At 33.8% G+C, this 15,425-nt stretch overlaps 1 protein-coding gene across 7 annotated transcripts in view; it reads right to left on the bottom strand.

Annotated features, from left to right (window-relative positions):
- Positions 1–15,425, bottom strand: part of FOXP2 (forkhead box P2) — a 583,386-nt gene that overhangs the window by 335,438 nt on the left and 232,523 nt on the right. Inside the window, exon 4 of one of the 7 annotated variants that reach the window (XM_039250276.1) lies at positions 6,012–6,095. The exons of the other annotated variants lie outside the window; for them this stretch is intronic. The gene's annotated coding sequence lies outside the window, so the exon portion shown is untranslated. The remainder of the gene's footprint in view (positions 1–6,011; positions 6,096–15,425) is intronic. 7 annotated transcript variants of the gene reach the window in all.

The following is a 15,425-nucleotide window of genomic DNA, read 5'->3' as shown; positions in this document are numbered from 1 at the left end:
TTATTTACTTATTTATTCATTTATTTACTTGCTACTATGAGAGAATAAGGCTGCATTTTTTCTTCTTCTTCTTCTTCTTCTTCTTCTTCTTCTTTTTTTTTTTTTAATATGGCTAACTCTTTTTTTTTATGATTTGGAGCTTCTTCAGGGGAAAAGGCAGTTAGTCTTGTAAAATTCAATGGAGGCACTTAGTTAAGTAATGATAAGTGATGAGGATAAAGATAATAATGAAAGCAACTGACTGACAAAAGTGATGACAAGAAAAAAGAAATTCATCAAATGAGGGTAAAAGTCACTTAAATAGAGTTAAGTATTGCCTTAAGATTCTGGCATCTGAGGTACCAAAATGTAGGCAAAAATGATTAGCCATGCTGAAAAGTTAATGGCCAAATGAGAGAGGCCATTAACTCTCTATGTCCAGGACTCTCTAGTCTAGGAGACTAGAAGAAAAGAGCATGAAGGGGACACAGGCACCTTTTTCACAGGCATAAGAAACAATGTTATTCTGCTGTTTTTTTCCTCAACTGGCCTTGACTATCTCCTTCAACAGGCTATATAGCATTATTTGGTCCATACAGACACACAAAGTCTAGTTGTCTCCCAGCTGATACACAAGATTAAAGGTTAGGGATTTTAAAAATGACATAAGTGACATGCTACAGATAAGAATCAGCTGTGTGGCATGTGCCAGGCCACTGAAATCCAGGTCCAAAATGCAGTCTTCATTACATTCCCAAAGAATCTCATCTGAACCACAGAAAACAGGGATAGTCTTCAGAGAAATGATTGTACCTGATTTCTGACCTAAGTGTATTATTTTTAAAAAATGAATTCTTTATTTCTATTTCTCCAGAACAAAGGTAAACACTGCACATATGGTTACTGGATATTCTGGGACCTTCATAGAACAGGCCCCAAGCCTAAAAGCCCAAAGTAGCTCCAGACTCCCCATGGGACACGCAAATCAAAGTGAGAGTCAAGTTTGATCTCATTCCACACTTGAACCACCTATGGAGGCCAAACTAACCTGGTACTTGCTAACTCCACAGAGCGGCCCATACAGGTCAGGCTAGGTGCCCAGTTCCCTGGTAGCCTGGTGTGTTTCTGAAAGAATGCCCATTATTTTTATTTCCCTAAATCCTAGAAGTGGAGGGGGGCTGATTCTGATGACAAAAGAGTATTTTTTTTTTACCACTGTAATACTCTGAAACAGAGAACAATAGTTAGAATATTATAGATATGTCACGTATTACAAACTAATTATAAACAGACGACTTATTCAGTTCCTCAAAGAGGAAAATTCAGGACTGTATATAGTGAAAGAAAAAGAAATGGCAATGGTCACTTGTTTTCACTTAGGAAAATAATTTTAATCATCATTAAATATATACATCAAAGCTGTCACTATACACTTTATATACTCTCTCCAAAACATACCTTTTCAAAATATCTTGTACTTAAAAAAGACTATTGGATATGTCACTTGAGGGGTGCCTGAGTAGCTCGGTCAGTTAGGTGCCCAACTCTCAATCTCAACCCAGCTCTTGACCTCACTGTTGTAAGTTTAAGCCCCACTAGGGCTACACAGGGGCATGATGTCTGCTGAAAAAAAAAAAAAGTCACTTGTATATTTTTCATGTATATGCGATTTGAGAACTAATGGATTAAACATAACTGACCAAATGTTCACAGAATAACTCCTTTAACAAACGTATATGATATGGGGGTGAGGGGAAGAGAAGAAACATGTCATTTAGAAACTTGGATTTGAAGGGAATAAGAGAGAACTGAGATGTCATCTACAGGATCCAGAGGGACCTTTGTTTGTTAATATGGGAGTGATTCACCCTTATTTGTTCTCCCTAACAGACTAATGGAGGAAAAGGAAAGAAAGTGCCATCTTGGTGACTCTTCACCACTGTTGGCATTTTGCCAACCAGGTATAGCAAAAGGATAAATGAGAATGAGGGCCAAGGTTAATATAGAAACGGAGAAAGGCTGGGAGAAATTTGTGGCCTGTGAATATGTACTGGAAATAAGGAAGTAAAATATAAGATAATGGTAATGGTTACAAAATGGCTCAGTCAGTTAAACGTTCAACTTCAGCTCAGGTCAGATCTCACGGTCCGAGGGTTTGAGCCCCACATAAGGCTCTGTGCTGACAGCTCAAAGCCTGGACCCTGTTTCAGATTCTGTGTCTCCCTCTCTCTCTGCCTCCCCCGCCCCCCACTGTTCATGCTGTCTCCCTCTGTCTCAAAAATAAATAAACTATTAAAAATTAAAAAAGAAAGAAAATGGAATACTAGACTTTTCGATTTAGGGAGTGAAGCTATTTCAGATAGTAACGAGATTCAGATGTGACAACAGCAGTGGGGTGCTAATGGAGGGTGGAAATAAAGGCCACATGGACTCATCAAGAGACCATACAAGCCATTGAGGTAGGTCATATGTATAAACTCAAACATCACCCAGTGTGAGAGTGAGATGCAGAATAGGTAGGAAGAGTATAAGTGAAGATGCCACATTATTTGCTCAATGTGAGAAGTTACCTAAAGATCAGAGGATGACAGTGGCAAGCAGGGAAAGAGAAAAATGGCACAGTTGAATGACTTAAGCCTTAAAGGAAGAGCGGGTTTTAGAAAAGGAGTTATTCCTTAAAAAGGAGTTTTCAGAAGCAGTCTGATCACTTGTGAGATCTGTAGGGAATAAAGTGTTAATAGAGAAATCATCAAAGCTTTCAGATGATTTTTAAAAGAAACTAGAATGGACTGAATGTTGTTTCAATCCATAATGACACCACTCTCAGGCAAATTCCATTATGCTTCCACAGTGAAAAGGGGGGTTGGCATTACAGCTAGTATGCTCAGAATTGTGCTTAGAAGTGTGTGAATATCATCTCTCATTAAGTGGTGGTTAAAAACATGAGAGTTGGCTTGGGGACTCAGGATGACATAAAACCTGCCTTCAAACTCTAATGGAAAGAGCTTCTGATAAAGGAAAGACTCATCTATGGCTTAACAAATGGCAACAGAAGAGATGATATCCAAGGGAAGTTTGTGAAAGATAGGAGCCTCGGAGAAAATCATCTATACATGAGTGAGGAAATAAGACTTCAGACAGCAATCTTGACAAGAAGGACTTGTCTCTGGTAATGAAAACACTGCTAGAAGATTTCTGTCATGCTAGGACAGGATGAGGTCTGTGGGGGTTTCATGGAGCTAAAATGACTGTCACATGGACAGTTGGTGAGAAGCTGATGTGAAGTCTCAAGAAATCCCCCCATGAGAGAGGGATTAGATACTTCTCAGTCCAAACTCATTGCAGATAAAAGTAACAAAGCCTCTTCCTTCCCATATCTAGTGGATTGAAGGACTCAGGAATGTAGTTTCCTCAGCATTCAAATGAGACCATGAGGCTTCATTTGAAAAGCTGTCAAAAACACCATAAATATAAATCTAAAACTACCAGGATAAAGGGTAATTGTTATGGGCTGAATTGTGCCATGCTCTCCCATTCATATGTTGAAGTGCTAACTCCTACTATATCAGAATTTGACTGTCTTTGGAAACAGGATCTTTATAGAAGTAATTAAGTTAGAATGAGGTCATAAGAGTGGGCTCCAATCCAATATGACTGTGTCCTTATAAGAAGAAGAAATGTGGACACTGGCAAGCACTTAAGGAAGACAATGTGAAGGCACAGGAATAAAACAGCCAACCACATGCCAAAGAGAAAAGCCTAGAACAAATCTTCCCTCTCAACCCCTCAGAAGGGACTAACTCTCCCAACAACTTGATCTCGAAGTCCCAGCCTACAGATTTAGAGAAAATAAATCGTGTTGTTTAAGGCACCCAATATGTGGTTCTTTGTTAAGGCATGCCTGTAAAAACTAATACAGTGATTTACACTGTTGTTCTTTGCTACTGATGGTGCCTTCTGGGTTAATCACAAAGCAGAATTCTAAAACAAGGCTGAGGAGGAACTGTGTTGAAGTCCTAAAGCCCAAAGTGCAGCAAATATGTCCCTTCTAACCTCCTAACTCAATGTTCTTGAAATTTCACCCATTTCAGACAGGGAAATAACATCTGGCCTAACATAATCAGTGCCTTCTACACCGTCTTCCCACATCTGATACAAGAGTAACAGTACTACAATGAAACGATCTTGATCAACTTTTTTAAAAAAACAGGTTTTTTTTTTTTATTTTGGTCATACTGCTATTTCATACATTTGATTATGACATTAATTCAGGCACCTCCCTAAGAGTGCAGGAAGAGGTATTAAAAACACAGACTCCATCATTTATGACATTAACACTTACTACATATTGTAAGATAATATAATATAGAGTATGATTCCTGTCTTAATGAGGCCACATTTTACATTTTATATTGTAACATTTGGGGAACCACTTATTACTTTATATGATACTTTTTATGATACAGAAAAATAAATATATTTGGTAAGGCTGGAAGTAAAACAAAATATATTTAAGGTAAAATATATTTAAGGTAAAATATAATTGATAACTCAAGAAAATAAAGTAAAAGCAGTGGAATTTGGATTCAGTTATAGTTTTAGTTAGATTACAAACACAAATATTTTCAATTTACCTTAAAAGTACTTTCAAAGACTACTATTCATCCTAGATACATAATAATTTATTTTTCTTCTTTTTAATTTTTTTAATGCTTATTTTTGAAACAGAGAGACAGAGCATGAGCAGGGGAGGGGCAGAGAGAGAGGGAGACACAGAATCTAAAGCAGACACAGAATATGGGCCATCAGCGCAGAGTCCAACGCAGGGCTCGAACTCACAGACCACGAGATCATAACCTGAGCCAAAGTCAGATGCTCAACCGACTGAGCCATCTAGACATCCCAATTTCTTCTTCTCTTTGAAGACAATATGCCAAGTATTCACATTTAATATATACTAAAACTACCAGGTTTTCAAACTATATGATGTACCAGCAACAAATATACCATTAGCATCCTACATATCCTTTAAAATAGCAATAGTATAAATTGCACTTTATTCTAATAGTTTACTTTTATAATTACAAACAAAAAATTTATTGTATTGATCAAATCTCATTGCAGCAGACAGGGACCACTGGCTATTAAATGCTATATGAAAGAAGTAAGAGCATAATTTTATAAATATTTTCAACACAATTACTTAAGTTATGGCAGGATAACTCATACCAGGTCTTTAGGCAAGAAATGTTATCTGTCAATACAAGAAGAGTCCTTGTTGCTTTCTGCCACACTTTCTAAAAATGGAAAAGATGTTTGGGCAAACACTTCAAAAAAAGGTATACAGAAGGGAAATAAGTTTCTGAAAATACACTCCAATTTCTTAACTTTGCAAGAAACTGCAAAGTAAAACTACCCAGAGATTCTACCACATACCTATTTAAATGGCTTAAAGATGGACTGCACCAAATTTTAGCAAGGATAGATAAAATTCGAATTCTCATCCAACGCTGATGGTAATATAAAATTGCACAACTACTTTGGAAAACAGTTTAGCAGTTTTTTAAAAAGTTTTATCTATACCTACTGTATACAACCCAGCCATTATACTTCCAGGTATTTACCCAAGGGAAATGAAAACCTGTGTCCACACAGAAACTTGTACATAAATGCTCAAGAGCAGATTGATACTTAACAGCCCACACCTAGGAACAACCCATATGCTCATTAACAAGTGAAATGATAAACTGCAGTGCAGGTAGGGGAATATTACTCAGCAACAAAAAGGAACTGATAAACACAACATTGATGAATCTCAACAAATTAATGTATGAGAAAATGCAGACAAAGAAGAGTACAGATAAAGATATTTTCCATATGTTTAAAAGCCTAAAATTAATCAAACTAATGTATAATGACATAAAGCAAACCAGTGGTTATTTGCAGAAGAGGTAGAGGCAAAGATGGATGTGAAGGAGGGAACATTAAAGAAGCAGAAAAAAATCTCTGGGGTTGCCAGAGGTGTCCATTACCTGTTGTGATGTTGCTTAACAGACATATATACTTATCAAACTGTATACTTTATATGCAGTTTATGTTGGTTTTCCTCAATAAATCTGTGAAAAGTATAAAACAAAAATGCCTTCTTAGTTACCCTAGACCTCTGGATTTAGAGGCAACTGTATATTGAGGGATTCCCTATACAGTATCTGGGACTCCCATGAGAGGGGCTTAATCAAGGGATCAAGTTCATTCTGAGAACCTTATTCCTACACTGCAAATGACATTGAACAAGGCATTGACAGATTCATACAAGGGTAGGGCTCAATGAGAGTGTTAAAAAAATAGCATCAACAACAAAGTATTTAAAGAAAACATAAATATAAGATACCATTTTTGAAGGGTGATTCATTATGAATATATTTATGTGCGGCTAGACAGGCATTGTTTATTTCTTGACATGTAGTACTATATATATCTTCAATGATATTTTAAAGTCATTTTCTCTATATAAGCTGGGAATTTTGTTTCATGGAATTTCCTCAAGAGATACTTCACAGTCCAACTATGGTCATCCTTTAAAAATCACTTTAATCAATGTGTAATTCATAATTATGCAATTATTTTATGATTCACAAACATTATAAGTGTAACAAATCAGATTAACCTAGGATTTTAGACACTAATTGACTTAATTAATAAACACCATCCCTAACAGTATGCATCTCCATAAATTATTATTTCTTCTATTTTCATGTTTAATTGACTATAAAACGTGCTAATATATGAGTGAAGAGCTAAGGCAAAAAAATATTAGCACTCAATTTTTGGTAAAGTAAGAGAAACATGCAAAATATCTCATGTAAAATTCCACTTTCCTTTTTTTAAAGTTTATTTATTTATTTTAAGAGAGAGAGAGAGAGCATGCACACACACACGTGTGAGAGAGCAGCAAAGGGGGAAAGAGAGAAAGAGAGAGAATCCTAAGCAGGCTTAACGCACAGCACAGAGACCGATGCAGGGCTGGATCCCATGATCAAAACTGAGATGACAACCTGAGCTGATAACAAAAGTCCAGTGCTTATCCAAGTGAACCACCTATGCACCCCTCCACTGTCCTATAAATATTAGAGTCTTAGAAATGGTTTTATGATATTTTAAATATCATACACCCAAAACATATACTACCACAAAGGAAAACATGATAAATGATAAATGCAAAACTATTTGTTTTATCTAATGGAAAGACAGCACAGGAGTTAAGACTATAGGCTCCACACTGTTTCCTGTTTCACTATTCACTGTCTTGTGACTTTGGGTTCCTTACTCATGACTCTAAGCCTTATCTTCCTCATCACTAAAATGGAATGATAATAGTTCCTATTTCATAATATTGTTAATTTTATTACTTAACCTATACATTATAGCAAAAAATAAATAAAAAAGACTTTGCACGTTAGAAGAACATTTAATGAAAGGTCTTAGTTATTAAATGTTACTTATCATTTGCTTCAAATATCTCTCAATTGCATATGAGATCTACAGTTAATCTAAGGTGCTTTTGAGGAATACAGAAAAACACAGTAAAGCCACAAGCATTGTTGGAACAAAAGCAATGTCTAAAACTGCCTCTATAATAATATCTTGTGGTAAAATGCATTTTCAGACAGAAGCAAATGTGCTTCTCTGTAAGTCTACATCCACCTGTATAATCTATATCAATGAATCTTAAGGTATTGTTCACAACCAGAATCTTAAAATTCTGGCTGTGAAATATATTTGGGCCCTTATATTGCCACAGATTCTGGCCTTATCATGAGCCCATTTGGCTGTCAGGGAAAACTGAGGCAAGGTTTTGGATAGCTGTAAGCCCATACTTGGATTCTCTGCCTCGAAGCTGGAGATTGCTGAGGGTAGGGTGCTGTCACATTTTGTGGCCCTTCTAAAACCATCCCTCTCTTTTCCAAAGGTAAAATTTCTAGCCTCCCTGATTCCACACATCTAAGCATACTTCATGGAATTTTAGAGTTGCAAAAAAAAAAAAAAAAAAAAAATTCAGTCTGGTCTATTTTGATCTCCTAATTTTATAGATAAGAAAGCTGGGGCCAGAGTTGGACTCAGCCAATGTTTCTTTGGATTCTGGCCAGTATTCTTTCCAGAAGACCAGGCTTAAAAGAGGAACCAGAAACAGCTGATACAAAGCTATAGAACAGATATGTCAGAAATTTCTAAATAAGTTTTGACTTACTAAAGCTCCTAGTGGAGCAGAATAAGAGAGATGGAGAACCAGAAGTATGAATAGAGAAAGTAAAAAAGGACAGAAAAGGCAAAAAGAAAAAAAAAAAGATTGAAATGTACAAGAACGTCATTTTTAATGACACAAGCCAGCATGCCTTAAGCACCTCGGGGAGAAAAATATGAAGAAAAATAGAGGAAAAGTGGGGACTTTAAAAGGAAGAAAAGAAAAAAAGCACGGGAAAGATAAATCAAGGAAGGTACAAGGGAATAAAGAATAAAAAAGAAAAAAAAAAACAAAGAATGGTGAGTTTAGATATCAACCCTATAAAAAAGTTACACTTCTGTCTTGTTATCTAATCTTTAAACTTTTGCTTGTTAAAAGTTTTGATTTACCAATGTTGCTACAGGTAATGAAACATCCTTAACAATTCTTGATATAAAGCTCTTATATTTCAACTGCCATAAACCATATAACTATTTAACAGAATGGTTAAGAATCTTGAACTCTCAAGAAAATAAGAATTAAAGAAAAAGAGTAAAGTTGCTTTTATATGGTCAGATTATCTAGAAATGTTAGGATTTTTTTACTTGATTATATTTCTATTCACAAGTTTTTAAATTGTATTTACATTTTAGAGTGTCTTTAAAATTACAGTTTTTTTCTAATTTTTCTCTTAAAATTCCTTTCTTCAAGTGGCAAGATTTTTAAATAATATGCCTGAATATATTATTTATTTTATATTAACCAAACAGAAATTGGGTAGCAAGAAAGTCCTGATTCTTTTCTAAGAGACTCAGAGCCCTTGATAAATCACTTCTTGCCCTATGCCATTTATGCCATTTAATCAACCCCAGTATTCAGATTTCTCTTCTGCTAACCTATTTCCACACACGTGGTTGTTTCTTTAAATCAGCACTACAGCAATTGACAAAGTTTATTTTAGTAACCTCATACCTTGTTCAATGTATAAAATACTCATATGTAAGTCTGCCAGATATTTTCCAAAAATAAATGCCGGTTATTTGAGGACATTTTCTAAGACTCCCTTTTGATATAACCTTATGTGTCTGAATACCAAATTTCAGGGTTGAAATTGTTGCTGCGGTACGAAATTGGTGAGGGTGATAGCACTAACTGCCAATCGATTAGAAATAAGCCAGCACAGCAAATCTACCAAGAAAATAGAAAATGTAAGAATATGTGTGAATATGTCTTACACTCTTCCTATCATAAACAGTATACATACATATGTATATATTTAAGCAAATATATTTACTATACATTAAAGTACATGATAGATATAAAGATATATGGAAATATTTAATATATAAGTATATGTAAGTATATGTGTATCTATTTGCATATACACATATATGTGTACATTTTGTTCTTCAGAGGAAGTCTACTAGACACATCCAGAAAGCAAATGTACTCTATAATTTTAGTAGTATATATATTGTTTATAGGCTGGGGATTTCTTAAAGTTAGTTTCTATAACCAACGTTTATAAAATATTATTATTTGGTTTAAATGGTTGTTATGAAAACAAGATCATAGCTATATCTGGACCAAGGGAATATAGGTCTCCTGATTCATTTTAAAAATTAAGTTTTTTTTTTATAATACAAAGCAACTAAGTCATTTGAAATTACTCAAGATCAAATTATTTTTTAAATAATACAAAATTTAGTATCTGTAATTTCTGTAATTTTCTATATCAGTATGGTTGCTTAAAATTTCATAAAAGAAATCCTATATAACTACAACTTAACTTTAAAATCATAAAAATTAGTTTATACATGTGCATAATTATTTCTTTTTCTTTCTGTGATCAAGCTGGTATTTTTGATAGTAACTAAAAAAACCGTAATAACGTAGCCAATGGTAAGAAAGTCAAACGCAAAATCAGTACGTTACTCATCTTTATTTGAAACAAGCCTACTGATGGGAATATAATATTTTTGACATTTGTCCTCAGTCTACAGTAGTTCCCTCTTCCATATGGTCTAATACAGATATAAGCTTTACTTTAAGCAATTGAACTTTTCACACCCTCAAAAGCCACAAAATCAGATGGTCTGTGGTTTTTGCAGCTGGTGCACTGCACTCATTTTGGGTAGTGTCATATGAAAAATATTTCCCTCCCCAAGACTTAGACAGAATCAGTCATTAATGAAATGCAGGCAGTACAATGAGATCATATGAAGTATGGATTTCAACAGCCATGCTAGGAACTCAGAACATGAACACAAATCAAACTCTTACTGCCAGAAAAGAAAGAAGGAGAAAAGACTAAGGAATGCCCTCACAGACGTAGCATTTGCTTTGAAAACAAGTGTTAACCACTACCTTGAAAGAAGTTTTAGTTTAAGCATTTGCAGACTAAGTAATCATATGTTGGTTGTAGAAAAATAGAAAATATCTTCAGACATAATATTCTATTACAAGATTATCTCGCACAATAGATGACTATCAAAATTTAAAAAAATGATTTTTCTCATACCACATATGGAATCTGCTTACATAATAAAATTGGCTGTCATCAGTCTACAAAATTTTAAAATACTGTCTTATTTGGGACACATCCAATAAACATTAAAAATAATGTTTATTTTTTTAGTGAAATATTTTAAGAAAACTATACAATTCAACAACAAGGCTGCAAGATATTCAAGTGGAAAGTGGTGCAAAAATAGTGTATTTAGTATTCTTATTTTTGAAAGAATAAAAAAACACTGTTTTATATTTCTTGTCACAACAAATTGTCTTCATTCTGAAGTAAAGCAATTTTAAATATTTCTATTTCCAATCCATTTCTCTGTTTATACAATTCTTTTAAAATGTACTCACTCCTTTTACAAATGGGAGTAGATTTTTACAAAATAAAAAGAGAAATGGTAGTTTAAAAAAGAATGCACAATAAAAAGGAAATATTTTTGTGCATATGAGCTAGAATTTGTGTATGCCCACTGGATTATGTACAGTTTGCATGTTTTAATATGATTTTGTTATTTCTGTTTACACGAGGAAATATAAAAATAAACCAAATGACTGTTTTACCTTTATTTAAAAATAAAGCTTAAGCCCTAAACAGTTTGCATTTATTTAATAAGGATTCAACTGCATTTTGGAAGGGATATATTTGGGTAACAATTTCATTATCTTAAATATTAATTAATAGAATAAATACACTGTGCATCTCTTAAGAAAATATGTCTACAGTAAATCTGAGAAAGCTGGACATTTCTCTACATCTGTTAACAATAAAATCTTTATGTGTCTCAGCCATGCCACCTGGCACTAAACCCCAGTTTACATTTGGAACACTGGTCAACTGAAATAGTACACAGTGCACTAATACAATATAAAAATGTCCCAAGTGAAGAATAAAGTTGTATCATATTATGCTTTCCAACCAGTGTGTTGGCATCCAGTGGAGAATCATGGAAATTTCTTATTGCTGTGGGATGCTGTGTTAATGTTAATGTCTTTGTAACATGACATTGTGTACCACAAATGACAGACTACAACTATGAAGCTTTCTAAGTAGGCATAGGATTTCCCTCCTAACTTCCCCTTCCATTGTCATGTACTAAGACATTCATAAGAGTATCTCAGAAATGAAGCCAAAAAGCACAGGTGTCACATGCTGATAGCAGATTGTAAGTATCTTGGGGAAGTTCTTTTATATTGATACTACACCCTTCACTCAAGATTTTCAATTTGATAAACAAATATTGACTGAGAATCATATAGCAGGTAATGTTTTAGGCACTTAGATTATGAATAAATGAAACAAAGGTTCCTACCATCATTAGCTTCTATTCTAGAGGGAGAGAGAGATAATAAAAAATAAATATGCAAAAATCCCTGCCCTCAAGAGGCTTACATTCTAGGCAGGAGTGATAAACAACAAACATAAAAATAAGTAAATTATATTGAATGTTTGGAGACAGGTACAATGGAAAGACCAGACTAAATTGAAGAACCAGGGAAAAAAAGAGTTTATTGCATTTTTTATTTTTTAGGCACAGTGTCGTCCATGATGAGTACTGTGAGATTACTGCATTTTAAAATAAAATTGTCAACAGTCACATTAAAGTGAAATTGGAGCAAATATTTGAAGAAATTAAAGGAGATAACCACTTAGATACCTTAAGAAAGTACATTCATTCAAGTCAACAGCCCATACAGAGGCCCTGAGGTAAGAGATGTACACATATAAATTATATGTCACTATTCAGGCAAGAACAATCTTTTAAGTGTGAATTAGCTGATAGATATAAAAAATGTGGCATAATATAAATCATTATATGATTTTCCCTTTTTCTATTTAACATTTATTAGACAATCTTGGAGGTAGATAATTTAATACTATGATGCTAACTCTGTTTAATTCCTTTACTCCCTCTCTTCCCATACTCATTTTATCCCACTTTTTTTTTTTTTTTTTTTACTTTTCACCATAAATGAGTGGCAATACAGACAGAAGAAAAAATTCACTAAACTTTGGAAGAAGAATGAATGAATTTTCATGAAAAATTCCGCTCCTAAATAGCTAAGTTAATTAAGTAAGTTTCTTTGCTTATCTGAAAAACAAATTATCAATAACATGAGGTGGTGAAAAGAGAAAATGTGGATATAGAATAAACCCTCAGAAATTGCTGAGAATAAATGTATCAGAAGTAGAGGGAAGTGTTTGCTTAGCCACCAACAACTACGGAGAAAGAATACATGTGGACAATCCTTGGTTCTAATGATAACATTTCACAAATACTTATGAACACTCCAAATTACAATTTTGGGGGTGAAAAAGGAAAAAAGTACAGAAAAGTGAGTGCTTGGTAAGTACTTGATGAGTTATTTTTTAAGATCATCTATATCATGAAAATTCAATTGTCAGTATTTTCAGCATTTTTTTCTGAATGTTTTCTTCTCTAAAGAGTATAAGAAAATATAATAAGCTTTTCTTTAAATAAAGTGGTTATATAGTTCATTATCACATAATGATTAATAATTTCTTGATGAGCCCTTTTTTATTTCCTTGTTTATTGTCAATGCTGAGATAAAGGGTATAGACAGGGGACAGTTGAGAGGGCAAGCCTTTGACAGTAGGCAAGATAACTTTGAGGTGAGAAAATTATACTTTCAAGATTCACATATCAGTCAAGCTGCAGGAGAGGAAAACTGTGAGACTAGTTTGACAATAGATATTCAAAGCCTTAAATATAGGTATCATCAGACCTTTTAATTCATTTTAGGTATTTATCCAACTTCTAGGTCTTGATCTGAGGTCTCATCTAAACTTTTTATAAGCAAACATGTTTATAAATATGATTAAAAGATCAAATACAAAGAGATCCATGACTAGAAAAACCTGTATTCAAGAAATTAAATATAATGTTCTATGCTGAGAACTAAAACTGTACTGAACAATGTTTTTTATGTTTGAGATACTTGAGAATTATAATTTAAATACTATCATATGTAATACTGTAATATTGTAGAAAATTGTGACAATTTAGAAGACGCTGTATGGCCTATATAATAATTTCCATTCAAAACTATTAACACTTAAGCTTATTGATCTGTATCTCAGAAAATAAAAGGAATAGTCAAATTAGAAGTTTTTGTTGGTGTTTCTAAGTTCACGATGGCTCTTTACCGTTACACAAGTAATAGCAATAACATCTTACAAAACTTTGTGAACCAATGAGCAGAAACACCTTACACTTATATAAAACCTTTGGCAGAGAATCTTATAGCCTCAGAGGACTTAGGTACCCATTTTATCAAGGTGCAAAATGAAGCATAAAGAAGGTTAAGTCCCAGGACTGGAATAGAACCCTAAATTCCTGATGATCAGCTTCCAAACTAGTCGTAAGAATCTAGTAGACTTTGGCAGTGATTCTTTTGAGCAGTCAGAACTGCTGCCAGGTGGGTAAGTTTACGAGCAGACTATAAAAATGTAGTGTTGGCCTAGCAGCTGATCCAGTCAGAATGTAAACCATAATAAAGGTGAAGAATGGGAAGAGATTCCTGAAAAATGGCCTAGCGGACTAATGAAGGAGTGAACATTTGTCTTTAGTTTTTTGAGTTAGGAAGAAAAAAATGAGAGCTCAGAAGTCCTCCTCTGAAACAGATAAACGCAATTTAATTGATGGAAATGTGGACTATTATTTATGATTACTATAATTACTCATTAAGAACCATCAACACCTATTAGCATGATATTTTTAGCAATAAATTATTTTTAAATACATGCGATGTTCATTGTAGGGAAATTATCCTCATGGATACATGTTAGATTGCTTTGTTTTTTCAACAATCCTGAAGGTATCCATTTATCTATCTTTATATTATCTGTAATCTATCTACATTTACTCAATCATTTATAATCTTGTTCCCAAATGTAGAGTGTATGTTCTTGCTACATTCTAGACACTATACTTGATAACAGCCACCTTTGAGGGGCAATTGTAAAATAAAGATGATGCTTTATTGTGTCAGAAAAATTGTTTTTAGGCATATTTTATATCATGTTCTAACTTTCAGTATCATCCTTGCCTATCAATTCTTAGCTAGTGCTAAATACAAATACATGAAAGTCTGGTTTTGTTTTATTTTGTTTTGTTCTTTGTTAGAGAGAGAGTGCAAGTAGGGAAAAGAGGCTGAGGGGGAGAGAGAGACAAAATCTTAAGCAGGCCCTACGCTCAGTGCAGAGTCTGATGTGGGGCTCAATCTCATGACTCTGGGGCCCTAGGACCATGAACTTAGCTGAATTCAAAAGTCAAATGCTCAAGTGACTGAGTCACCCAGGTACCCCCAATAAATGGAAGTTCTCAGGGTCTTCACTTTACTGGACTTAAGAAAAAGAAACTAAAGGATTCATTCAGAATAAAATGGTATAGTTCAGAAGATGTTGGATGTGATTTTCAATGTTAAGTAATTGTTTATGCTTTCCAGATAAATAAGTTATAACAAGTAAAAATACAATTTTCTCAATCATTACAAATTAAAAAAACTGATTTTTTTTAAACTATCATACATGAAGCACTTAGCTTATCTTTAAGGATTCTTTTGCATTTAAGTATGAATGTTAATTAAAATTCAAATATTTGATGAAACACGATAATCTATTCAAAACAGAATGTCTAAGAGATCCTTGAACCTCAAATGATTTCTTTTTAATGTTTATTTATTTTGA

This window comes from Hyaena hyaena, unplaced genomic scaffold (genome assembly GCF_003009895.1).
Source record: "Hyaena hyaena isolate Hyena2069 unplaced genomic scaffold, ASM300989v1 scaffold_365, whole genome shotgun sequence".
In the NCBI taxonomy this organism is placed as follows: domain Eukaryota; kingdom Metazoa; phylum Chordata; class Mammalia; order Carnivora; family Hyaenidae; genus Hyaena; species Hyaena hyaena.
The sequence above is the reverse complement of the archived record's forward strand: the minus strand, read 5'-3'. Positions and strand labels throughout refer to the sequence as shown.